Below are 14,028 nucleotides of genomic sequence, written 5' to 3'. Positions count from 1 at the left end.
TTCCCAGCTGATGCTCACAGGCCCGGTGTATCGCGGCCACACAAAAACGAGGAACAGCTCTCATTTTTGAGGTAATATTATACAATGCATGCCCGACATTGTCAGTCCCTGTAGGCCGTGTCCTAGGAAGCAATACCATGATTTATATCATCAGGTGGATTTTGAAGGTGTGGAAAAAAGCTATTCTTTGCTGTTGGGATTTTTTTTTCACGTTTTACATCAATTACAGTTTCATATTTACCTTTATACAATAGGACAGCCTTATAAAAATTAAAAGTGACACTTTATTATAAAAAACAAACAGTCAAACAAGACTAAAATGGTCCGCCAACCCAGTCAATTGCAGACTCAGTGGATAATGAAAAAATATACATACATTCTGCCAAAGTGACTGCACTTATACATCCAACCAAGCCATCTCAACTTTCCTTCCTTTTTTTTTTAATCCCATCCATATTCGAACTCACTCTATTCAATTCAGTTGGATTTTCACTGACAAAATCCAACTGAGGACCTCAAAAGTTGTGTAATAATGTTGCGAAAAAAGATGCTGGACTGGTTTTACACATATTCTATCCTGCACAAGTGGTGGCTCAGTTGTTACAGTTAAGCCAGTGTTATACACATTTGAAAGTTTGCTAATTATCCCCTACAAGGCTCCAGGCTAAGCAGAGGAAAACAGGCCTGACTTGTACTGTGGGAGTCACTTCGACTGCAAGCTGGCAAGTCTGGACAAGGTTTTCTGTATAGCGGAACATCTCCTGGGACTAGAGAGCTTCATGCAAGGCTTGATCCAAACCTGCTCCCATGGGTGCCTGTGCCAGGGAGCAGGTGGAAGGCTACAGCTGCCTTTTTGACTCCCTGAGCTCATTAGTGTCCCAAGATTTTCACCAACTAGGAGATAATGGGCCTTCCAACAGGATCGTATTTCCTGCACATTCTTTAAATCAGTGCATTTCTTTGATTGAGATTTGAAGTAACAGAAAATGTATTATTCATGATAAACATTTTCATTGCTTGAGGTTTCTAATTGAAATTTCAATCTTATCTTTCGAACAGGCATTCTAAACTTTGCACACCCTGCGTAGTTTATTGATATGATTTTTCAAATAATTTCTCACCTTTACTACTGCATGTCCGACTGGCTGAACAGATGATGCTTTTTGTCTGGAACTGGAAGTCACACTATTCCAGCCACTTGGTTTGGTGCTCAGGGCCTGTTTTTGTGCTGCCATGATCAGTAGCTCTGTGCTGTTGTTTCAGTCGTCCGTTTCAAGGCATTGCTAGGATTTATTGATGTCAGCCATTGCTTTATGTGTCAGTGGTATATCCCATGTAGGAGCTTGGTCATTCATGATAGTCCCTCTTCCTGTAGTGTCTGTCTTCAGCTGCTTGAGGCATACTTCATCTCAGGGGGTCATCTGATGTATTTGCAGATGCTTTGTGTTTCATTCCGGCTCTGACACTTACTAATCTTCACCCCTGCCTATTTCCGTTGCTCCTAGAGCCTCAGGGTGCTGGATTTCGGGTGGACATCACTGTGACTCCATTGTGAGGAGTCTTCATGTCTTGACATTTCTCAGGGGCAGATATCTTGTTCTGTGGCCAGCTTATTATTCCAGCTGGAGACTTTGATATCTCGTAGTGCACATGTATTGATGGCTTGGATTCTATTTCTATTGTAAGTGCCTTGAAGCAACTGTTGTTTTGATTTGACATTACAGAAATACAATTGAATTGAACTGAATTGAAAAATTGAAGTTCAGCTGGCTTGTCAGCACCTGTCGTTTGGATGTTTTTGGCTGTGGTTGATCTTTTTCATGGTTCCCGTTGGCCTGTGGGATACCCACGTCTAGCTGTCCACCTCTTCAGTCCACCCTTCATTTATATTCATCAATATAAATACAATATTATCGTTTGCTATTGCACCTCATTGATGCAGTGTTGTCTTACCAGCTTCAAAGTGACTTTGTGTAAAGACAGTAATAAAGAAAAAAATAATGCAGAGTCAGCGTGCTGTTAGTTTGCAGGTGACTGTTGTAAAGGTGGCAATTACTTGCAATCTGTGAGAAAATGGCCAAAATTGCAAAGATGCAATTTTGCAATCTGTTACGTTTTGCATCACAGATTAACTTTACATTACAACCTATATGGAAAAGATATATATAAATCTTATAAAGTTTGTATCTGTCTTGTGTGAAACTTGTATGAAAAGCATACAAGAGTGAAAACAGATATAAGATCCTTGAAAAATTATATAAATGAAACTTGTATGTTTTGGATACTTACTAAAACAATATATGAAAGTAATGAGAAAGTGGCCACTTTCATGAGTAAAACATATAAGCCTTATATGATTCACTATATGAAGTAGGCCACATCTTATGCAAGTCTTTTATAAGTTTTTACTATTTCTTTTCCATATGGGAAATTAACTTAGTACTACTTAACTACTTACAGAGTCAGAATCCAACATCATTCAAAAATTCCTACACAATGGTGCTGTAGCTGTTGCAGGATATATATTATATAACCAGAATATAACCAGTTGGCAAACAGCTGAATTAAGTCCCCTAATACAAAGCATTATCCCAGATGGGCTATCCTCATTAGGTTAGACCAGGGGTGTCTCCAGGCCTCAAGGGCCGATGTCCTGCAGGTTTTAGATGTGTCCCTGATCCAACACAGCTGATTTACATGGCTAAATTACCACCTCAACATGTCTTGAAGTTCTCCAGAGGCCTGGTAATGAACTAGTCATTTGATTCAGGTGTGTTGACCCAGGGTGATATCTAAAACCTGCAGGTTAGACTGACCTTCATTGTCTGCAGTGTGTTAGTGATCTATCTGTGTTCATAAATTAGATGGCTGTTATTGCAAGTCTTCACTGATGATAACCTGAGTTAAACTGGAAATGTTTGGAGATTGCTTCCCACCAGGCAACCTGTGCAATCACTTGGTGATTGAAAGTGGTCACAAAGTATGTTTCTTCTTCACTCACAGTTTTGAATCTCTATATGTTTATACTCCATTACCCTTTTTAGTCATTAGCAATTACTAAACTCTGTCTCCCACTCCTTTTCTCCTGTAGCTCTCTGCCCGCTTGTCTTTCACTTTCACCCACAACCAGTTGTGGCGGGTAGCTCAGTCTAGTTCTGTTGGAGGTTTCTTCATGTTAAAAGGGAGGTTTTCCTTCCTGCCGTTGCCAAGTGCTTGGTCATAGGCATTAGGCTGATTGATCTGAAGGTCATTAGTCTTTGGGATTCCAACATGTTGGGCATCTGCAGTAAAGATCTTGGGTTATTGATGTGGTAGGCACTGAGACACTTGTTTTTTAAAAAACATTTTTTGGCCTTTATTCAATAGGGTACAGTGAAGAGTGACAGGAAAGCAGAGGGAGAGAGAGAGAGAGGCATGCGGCAAAGGGTTGTGGGTCAGATTTGAACCTGGGCTTGTTGCTCTCAGCCTCATGGGATATGGTCCCCTGCTCATCCCAGTGAGCTGAAATAGCCCCCAGTACTTAGACACTTCTGCTAAAAAAAACTATAAACATGAGTCTACAGAAAGAAAAAAATTCTGAATTTCAGGTATTTGTTTTTGTCTAAAAATTTTTTTTTAATTTCTAAATGACAAAAAATATGCTGTATTCACATTTGTTAATTGTAGGATCTCAAAAGATTACAAGCAATCTGATATTAGTGTCAGGCTTGGTCTACCTTATTTAAGTCAAAGGACTCATGTGACTGAAAGCATGTAAATGTAAATTTTTGAAAGTGACCCATGCACTTGAGGTTAAATGTTTTCTATACTCAGTTTTGTTTTCACTTCCTGTTATCTAGAAGTTAACAGCTGAGCTGAAAAGAGGGTAATCCGCTCCCATTGGTTGGGTCAGTCCAAGGTTATGGTCAATAAATCAACTATCAAAAGCCTATTGAGAGTAAATGAAGGAAAGGAAAATCTTTTTGTACTGGGATTCCAGTACTGAACTGCTGTCGTAAAGGAAACACTATAGATGATTTATATAGCTGCAATACTCACCTATTGTTCCTTCTTACTACCAAAACCCGAGCCTTACTGTGTATATGTGTATGTTAGTGCATACGCCTTTTTATGATTCATTTCACTGGGTGTTTGTTCGTCTTTGAGATGAACCTAGAGAAACCCAAACCAAGCAAAGTGAGTTTGAAGGATGCACCACCCGAAAAAGAGGCTCGACCATATGGCCTCCCATCAGGGAATAAAAAAAATACATAGAGTTCACAATCTCTCATATCGTGACAGCAGATGCATTGTGAGTGGTCTATTTCGCTGACTCACATGTTTGGGCCACCCACGTCTGAGCACGCCAAGCTAAAAATCACACACTGTTTCCACGACAACCATAATTTATACCCTCAAAACAATTTTTTCTTTCATGTTGAGCAAAAAAAGTGCAATTAGAAACTAACTTTCAGGCTGACATATATGGTGCAGTTTTGCTTAGTTTGAGAATGAGCATTGTGTCCCTGTCTGACTGTTCACCTGTTCTGCTGTGCAGAATGCCACAATGTTGCTGAATGTTGTGATAAGTTCTATCTTGAGTTAAAAAACATGAGTTAAAAAGGATTTTAGAAAAAACAGTCTCATATGAGGTCAGAAAAGGGAATATGTGCAGTATGTGCAATCTGTTGGAAATCAAACTGAACTTTGAAGCCTTGTGGAAAAATTGTGGAGCATCATCATTTTCACATTGACAGAACTATGATTTTAACATGTACTGAGTATGGTTTGTCCTTTTTCTTGATGCCATGTCTCGGCAGTTATACTTGACGGTCAACAACAGATTACTTGAGCAGGCTGATTGGTGAGCCAAAGCTTGTGATGTTTTGAAAAAATGTCCGTGAGTAGTAATGACTCTACGGCAAACTAAATCTACCTAGGGATGCAAGAGTAACCTTAATCTGAACCAACAAAGCCTTGTATGTCAAAAGCTTTGAAAACACATGTTTGTAATACTTAGGCATTATGCCATTACAGATGTTGGGCCCAGACAAAGGCCAGAACATCACAAATCCACATAAATCAGACTGCAAGACATACAAAATAGTGCTTCGTGACAGTTTGATCCTCCATTCTTTCATTTTATCTGACTTCCTACTGCGATTTCCTATTTCAAGTCAAACACAGTTTCCTACTTCTTGATCAATCCGGAGAATTTCGTAGGTTGGAGCCAAGATATCATTTAAGAGAAAGTCAAGACCTTTTGGTGCATGAATGGGAGGAAATGGCTGGAGAGTTTACCCACCAAGTCAGTCATTCAATAATAACACCCTTTCTTTGCTTCTGTGCTCTCAGGTTAAATACCAAAGCTTGTTTTCTCTGTACAGACTTGATTTGCTTCCATGATATGAAAGTGACCCCCACACCCCCTTTCCCCCTCCCCCACTGCCGCCGTTGTGAAAACAGGGCCCGATCTGGCCCCAGCAGCCAGCTTGTTGGGACAGCTGCTCAGATGATCTGGGCCCGCTGCAGGTTCCATGATTCATTTTCTGAGTCAACACCATGAACTTGAGCTTCAACCTCAATACAGCAGTGATTCACGCCAGATTTGTAAATTTGAATGATTACTCAGTTTTATGTGAACGCCATAGATACTTTGTGTGCATCTCACATTAGAGCCATGAAAACACTATCTTAAAAGAAGAGATTCAAAAGAAAAGACAAGTCAAGACTTTCCTTCCTCATTTTTTTAAACCAGACAAAAGGTATACATATTTTGCTTTCTGTTTACTGTCACGAGTGCATGTGTCATGAGTGCTGGGTATTTATCACTAGTCTTTTCTGGCAAAGAGAAATCTGAATCAATGTTGACCACAATGCTTGTTAATTAAAAAAAAGCAAACCCTATAAGCTCGTTTTTTGCCTTATTCTTGGTATTGATGACAGAGAGAAGATCAGCACGTCAGAGAAAGAGTAAGTCTTTATCTTTCAGCTATTTTCCTCTTTTTTAATGTCTTTGTCTTTTGTTAGTCAGTAGGAAATTTTCCAGCTTCTCTTTCTTACCTGCTTTGTGTCTCCCTAATATCATTACATTCACAGCTTCACAGTTTACTATTATTTAGAGTCCAGTGTATGGGTCTCTGTTGGGTTTTTTGATTGGTCAATGCTATTCTTAGGACACTTTCCTATGAATTTATCCCTACTAATTAAAGTCATCACTGTCAAATGAAGCTTTTGCCAGTTTGTGTGTTTCCGTTCTTAACTAATATTAGAAAGAATGTCTCACTACCAATGAAATGTTTTTATGTGTTTAAATTCTCTATAGTGATTTTGTACTTAATACAGTTTTAAGGACCTCACAACTTCCACAAGGCTATTGAAGTTTTTGGATAGAAATGCGCTGATTTCACAGTCTGATTGTGCATGTTTTTCCCCCTAAATTTGCTTGGGCTATAATAAGTCATGCCATTCAGACGCCTGATTTCCATCATATTGCTGCAAAAACATAGTTACTGCAAAAACAGTACATGACTCATCTGCTTGACTGACAGAGATGGAGATTTTTGGAAACTTTGTTGGCCGAAATACATTCACAGGCCACTTCATTAGGTACACCTTGCTAGTACTGGGTCACACTCCCTTTTGCCTTTAGAACTGCCTTATTTCTTCGTAGCATAGATTTAACCAGGTACTGAAAAAACTGCTCAGAGATTCTGGTGCATGTTGGTATGATAGCATCATTCAGTTGCAGCAGATTAGTCAGCTGCACATCCATGATCTCCCATTCCACCACATCCCAAAAGTGCTTTATTGGCTTGAGTGACTATGGAGGCCAAATCGTGATGTGCAAGGAACCAGTCTAAGACGATTTGAACTTTGTGGCATGAACAGCTATCAGAAGATGAATACGCTGTGGTCATAAAGGAATGGACATTGTGAGCAACAATAGTCAGGTAGGCTGTGGCATCTAAACCAGGCTGGTACAGCCCCAGCCTCGACCACCAGCCTTAACCACTGATACAAGGAAGGATTGACCCATGCTTTTAGTTACTGTTGCCATCCTGTGCAAATCAGTCTCATTCTTCTGACTTTTGTCTTTTTTGATTTGCAAACAGTGAAGACCATATCTTGTCTTTTCAGACCAAACTGTAAACTGTAGAGATGGTTCTTTGTAAAAATCCCAGTAAACAGTCAGACTAGCCTATAAGGCACCAACAAGCATACCATGTTATGGGCTGATTAGATATTTGTGTTAACAGACAGTTGAATAGGTGTACCTAAAAATGGCAGGTAGGTGAAGTTTAGTAGTGAAGATATTACTACTAACAAAATACCAATAAAAGCATATTTCACATATTTCTATTGGGGGGTTTTTTGTTTTGTTTTTTTTAACACCGGCTCTTTTTGACTCATTCAGAAATTTAAACCATGCATGTAATGACTTTGCAGAAATCAGTCTCTGAGAACGTACACTCCCTTTTTCCTCCCCTGTAAAACATCACAAAAGCTCCCAGTTACCCAACACCAAAGATTTCCGTGTGGCAAATCTGGATCTTTCTGGTTCTGTTCCTTACCCTGGACTGAATTACTAGCCTGTCTTTCAGCCAGCACCTCCCTTACCAGTCTAGCGTAGAGAGTGTGTGGGCTGGGATGGATTAATGATGTCAGGCTAGCAGTTTTGTCACAGCCACTCCCAGTCTGCGCATAAAGCCACTAATCACCAATCTACCTTCGCAGACAACTTCGAGTTCATACTAAATATTATTGTTGTGAGTTGTAGGTCTAGTGACTAATACTTTCCATCGACATCTTAGTCATTCAGCCACTACAATGAGAAGGAGTGGCTTTCTGCTGACACACATTCCCACACATTGTTTCATCCAGTCATTTTCAGTTGTTGTGTATGTTCCTTAAATTTCAGATGTGTCGGGATGGGCCTTAGTGGAAACTCAGTGACTAATTAATAACAAAAGTAAAGTAAGCTTCACGTTCAAATTAAAAGAATTAGGTCGTTAGAAAATTAATTAGAAAGAAAAAACAACATAGTATGACACATCGACACGTCATCTGGGTTGTGAACACTCATAGTTGTAATGTTTTGTGACCTCTGTGACATATAGCAGTCTGTCAGTATAAAGCTGGATCAAAAGCTGAAAACAGGAGTGCCTGGAGCTGGAATGTTGTTTTGTTTTTCCAAACCACCAGCCAGAAAGATGTAACAGTGACATACACCAACGGATGCATCTCTTCATGCCTTCAAAAGTTGCCCTTGATCTCGCTTCAAATTTATAATTTGCTTCCATGGAGCCAGACTTTTGTGTAATTATTTCTAAGTTGTCCTGAGCAATTGGCTAAAGACTAAGACTAAGCTTCAGGTCTTTACTAAGTTTTTTGTTAGACATTGGCTGCTTTTTTTTATTTTTTTTACCCATTTTCAGTCTAATCCTTTTATCTGATCATTTTCAGAGGAATGTTTTTTTGTTATTTGTTAAACCACTTAACCAATAAACACAGGCTTACAAATCATTCAAGCATGAAAAACAGCACCTAACCTAACACTAGTTCATCCCTAATCAAGGGATGAACTAGTGTTGTGTCTACACATTGCTTAGTATAAAAACTTTTTACATAGTTTTTCCACCAACAAGGTAATTTTCCTAGAAATATTAAATGAAAACTTGGAATATCTTGGGATAACATGCAGTATGCGGGTCCTCATCACACTACATGACCAAAACGCAGATAAACAGTATCTGAAACAGTATGAAAGTAATAAAAATGGGGAAAAACAAATCTACAAATTCCTGACACATGACAGTAGAGATGCATCTGGGCATTCAGTTGATCCACCTCCTTTTCACTAAAGCCTGAGAAAAAGCCATGTTTGGGTTGTGGTATGCGAAATTTCACAAGGTCTGGTTTGAAAATCAGTGCCAACAGGTTTTAGGGAGTGATTAATCCAAAGTTTTGGTTCACATTTCTGAAATTTATGTTTCAAACTGTCGTCAAAAGATAGGAAAAGAGGTGCAATAGTATCGACAGCCATCTGTAAACCACAGTGGTGGCTTTTTATGGTTTGGATCTGCATTTCAGCTGGTGGTGTTGGGGATCTTGTCCAATTTGATGGAATTACACATTCAGAAGTACAATAATATTTTGATCCGCCATGCAGTATCATATGGAAGGCATCATTAGGAACTACTTCCTTTTCCAGCATGACAATGATACCAAACACACTGCCAATGCAGTAAAAGCATACCTGGATTAAAAAAAACACACAGTGGAGCATTGCCAGTCATGAACTGGCCTCCCCACAGTCCAGACCTCAACATTATTAAAGCAATCTTGACACAGAGTGGAACAAAGTGCAGTCAACATCCAAAGAAGAGCTTTGAATGACCTTCAAGAACCCTGCAGAATTATTCCTGAGGAATACTTAAAGAAATTACAAGAAAGCTTCCCTGAGAGAGTTCAGGCTGCGTTAAAGAACAAATGTGGTCATACCAAATATTGACTGCCAAGCTCGTTTTTGCTTTCTGTGATTTATTTTCATGTGTGATAGCGAATGTTTCAATAACTGTGCACCTATTTCCCATTTTCCTAGCAAAACATAAAGACTTTTGCATAGTACTGTACATAGGAAAAAACCAGTTGACTATAGGTGATGTGACAGTCAGTTGAGTGTGGCCCTAATGGCACCTAACAGCTTGGTGTTTTCAGCACACTTAAAACAGAAATGTCAGCACAGTGTGGCAAGTGATGAGTCATTAGTGCTGACCAACAGCCAAATTAAGACACATTACAGTACACTCTGGTCATTTTATGTTATATGGCAGCAAAAATAATGCACTCCACCTTCAAGCTATTTTGTGTGGTCTTCTGTCAAGGAAAACTACTGCCTAATGCTCTAGTGTTTTCATGTTCTGCTGTGACACTCACTGGCTTAGCTTTCTTATTGAGTGAGCTGTGCGTGTGTGTGTGTGTGTGTGCACACTATGGGGAGTCAGCATGCAGGCTCATTTCACGTGGTTCGAAAGGTGAAGGGCTATTAGGGGAAAGGTGAGCATGGGACTGCTGCTCAGGGTTACTCAGTAACTGGAGCTCTGTTCTTTCCCACTTAGACCTCTACTGCTGCTTGTGCACAACCACCCCCACACCCCCCGCCGCAACCACATTACAGCTGTGTCACTGCTCCTTGTGATCCTTTTCTGAAACAGCAATACTTTATTTCTAAAATTCATTTTCTTCCTGGAAAGCATGAAGGCTAATGCAAAGCTACACTATGAACTGGTCTGCAAGGGTAACTAAAAGTTAAAGTGCACAAATCCTACTGTAAATAACAGATTTTGGTTTTAGGCAATCAGGAAAAGAAAAAATTTAGCAATACATTAAGAAGAACCTGAATGAGGAACATCAGGGGCAAAGCCAGGAGAAGCTAAAACATCTTCCTCTTAACAGAAAACGATGGGATTAATAGGAAATTTACTCATCTCTTCAAGAGTTTCATTTCCTTTCCCCTTCAGCAGTACTGTAGCATTTTATGACTCAGTGAGGCGCTCAGTCCACTCCAGGCTGACAATTTAGATCACAAGAATTAAAATAATTTGGCAAGCGGTTCTATACATAAGTAACCTTTGAGAGTTAAGGGGGTTAATTCTAAGAAACACAAGAATAAAGCAAATGTGACATACAAGCAACCAGCTGTTGGTGTTGTTTACTAAATGTGTGTGTAACCGATCTGTAATGAGATACAGATGCTTCAAGCTTCCACGCAAGAATATAGTAATGGGTCACCAATGAGGATGTTGCCACTTGTCACTGGATAAAAGCCTCACGGCGCTGCATTACCGCCCAGGCGTCAAAACAGTCGCGTGTAACGCATCTCCAGCCTGTCCTTGCAGCCCTGTTTGTTTACAGTTCCTGAGCGGGAACACATGAATTTGGGTTGATTTGGTCTGTAGCCGTCACCCCAGTGACAAGAACAACCCCTGTTCATATAATCACTACTTTTTTTCCCCTCTTCTGCACACACACAAACACACGAGCACAGCTTGGCCCAATTCTTTTGCCTTAGGATGAGAGTCACGGGACTGTGCTTTGACAAAGCGCACAGCACGGCTGCCTGTGGACCAATGAGAGCAAAGACACTGTTCTTGGTGTGAGTAATGATTGACAGCATGTTGGATTACTCATCGAAACATTAGTCATGCTAAATTTGTTACATGTTCTTGTTCTCTATTCTGTTCGTGTGAATAGGTCTGTCTGTCTCTCAAGTCCACAGAGTTGGTCGTATGTTGGTGGCAAACCTGGTGATCTTGACAAAGTTTGGCAAAAAGCATCAGCTGTTCTTCAACATATCAGTTACTTAATTCATGTAAAATTCAGGTATATAAAAATACATTAAATAACTAAATGCATCATCAAAGCTTAAAAACAGAAGAGCTTGACTATTGTACCGTGCATAATTTTGCAAAATGTTCTTTGTTCGTGGAGAAACAAACAGCACGAGTGACTAAAATCCAACAACAACACAGGAAAAATCTGGTCATTAGTGACACAATTTGGAAATCACTGCCCATGCTTATGTTCAGATCAGGAGTCTGTACAAAGTGTTCATGCCGGCTAAAGCAAACATGTTTCTGCTGCGAGGGAAAGCTTACACAATGAAGTATCTCAGCCACACGCAATACTGTACAAGCATTCTGGGGCACCATCAGGGGGTCCAACCTTTTCTAACAGTGTGAGGGCAAAAGCAGCTCCATCATTGGCTAATCTTTGGATGGAGCAAGCCAGTCAGCTCTGCGCTCTCCTCTCATCCCACAACTATCCAAACACTGTGCTGTTAGCGTCTCTGATATGCTTTGTTTATCAGGCCACCTGGACATGCATCTGGTCAGCTAGGGAGTATGCCTGTCAATAGCAATAGCCAGATGGATGCGCATTAATAACCGTGCCTTGTGTGTCAAAATCACAAGCAGCAAACGCAGACTTCTGAGGTAGTTTTGAAGTTCCTGACGCTGTGTTATGTTGAGCGCAGTGAATGAAATGCTGATTAGGGTAATGGGAACAGCAGACAATCAGAAGAGAAAATTAATTACTGTGCACTCGCGTTTCAGGTCAGTACTTCACAGTGTTCCCCTTCCTGTGCTAATAGACAAATTACATAATAGCCTCGAAACAGAGAGTGAGAGAGAAGTTTGACACAAGGTAACCTCTCAAAATTACAAAAGCAAAGCAGAGAAATAATTACGAGTAGTACTAATATGAGGGAGGGCATAGTTAAGCTTCATAATAAGATGGTGATCATATCCTGGGCTTGAAGTAGCAATGGAACAATGCTCGGAGAGCATGTTACATAATTAATGTCTTCAGTCAAATGAGCTTAATATGAGGTGAGGGGTGAGAGGCTCAATTCAAACCAAGAATTTGGCCGATGGGAGGGAATCCAGAAACAAAGCATTTTCCAAGTACTACTTATGTTACACTATATTACTGATAAGTTAGATTTCTGGATTTAAAAAAAAGGAAAAAAAAATGTTCCCCCTCTGCAGCCAGTTTGCATTTATTTAACAGGAGCACAGGACATGATGCATCTGTGTACAGGTCAGTCTGAGAAAGAAGGTGCCTGAACAGATAATTCATTAACACTGTTGTGTGCCAACTCGGTAGTGTCGCAAAGTCCATCATTTCATCCTTGATCTCCTAACAGCTTCCAGCTGGGTGCTATGTTGTCTTTTAGAAAAGACAGTAGAAGAAGGTGTCTTGTCTGAGCCGTGCCTTTTTTCTCCTCCAAAGTTTAGTATGTTCCAAATTAAAGACTCTATATGAGGTAAAAAGTATGGACATAATCCGTGCGTAATGGAGGTTAACTGCTGTGACAGCTGACCTAGCATTTCCTGCCTAAAGGTTAGAAAATTGAATGCTTATGTATAGAAATTATTATTTAGCTGTTGTTGTTGCTGTGTTTGGAGGGATTATCCTGCTAATGGGGAGCTCACTACGACAATAAAAAAGCAAATACACATAAATAAAGAAACTTTGTTGTAGTTACCCCCTCATTAGAAACATAATTCCTCCAAACACAGAAAAACCCCAAAACATTTAGGAACCTGGCTTCCACTTATATAATATTATGCAGGTGGTTTTAATTGTTCCGGCTTACCGATTCGCCTGCTTGACTGAACATTGCCTCGGTTTCCAAAAAAAATCATCTGGAGCGTTTCTAACACAAGACTTTATTAATCTGTAATATTTGGTCTTATTTCATGTGAAAATTCAAAACGTGAATAGAAACACATCCACCCTTGTTTCACCTTGCAAAGATATTAGTCAACATGAAAGTTGATGAATTTGCGGCAGTGTTTTGCATACATTTATTATGAATATGAAAATTAAAAACTGAAATCTCATGTTCAAATCTCTTCTTCATGTTTGACAGAATATATGAGAAATTTTATGAGTCTGCTTGTTCTTGTTAATAAGGAAATGGGTGAAAAAATAAAGCCATTAAGAGTACTTGACATTTAGCTATAGGTGAAGTATGTTCTCATTCACCCAGTACTGTATTTTGTTAATAAAGCAAATCACGCATTTAGTTTTCTGAAGAAAAAGGCAGTAAATAAGATTTTGTAAACAGCATTTATCCCCATTTTATCCTGTAATAACTTAATAGTTGTTTTCCTAAATACAGTGCATTAGAACAACATCACGACACCGTGACAACTCTCACTTCCACTATTTACTACGCCTTGCTTGAGAAAGGTGAGTCAGTTCCTAATAAGGAAGCGGCAAAATTTGGAGCACAGATTTGCAGAAGGATTTCCACAGCGGCTTGAATTTCTCATTTTCCTTTCAAAGTTCCTGCTGAGGCAATAGACAACTGGTCACCTGATGTCTGTCGTTTGTTGCCAGTCACTGGAGCATGAGGAAGAAAAAACAAAAACTCCACATTGTCCTTTAACCCAGATTCTTTTATGTGTTACGCTTCAACTAGCAAAAGCTTGGTATCTGCTGCCAATGATGAGATGAATGCTTGCCACCAGACTTACT

Source organism: Oreochromis aureus, linkage group 14, assembly GCF_013358895.1.
Source record: "Oreochromis aureus strain Israel breed Guangdong linkage group 14, ZZ_aureus, whole genome shotgun sequence".
NCBI classification, from domain to species: Eukaryota; Metazoa; Chordata; class Actinopteri; order Cichliformes; family Cichlidae; genus Oreochromis; species Oreochromis aureus.
This window is presented reverse-complemented; position numbering follows the sequence as displayed.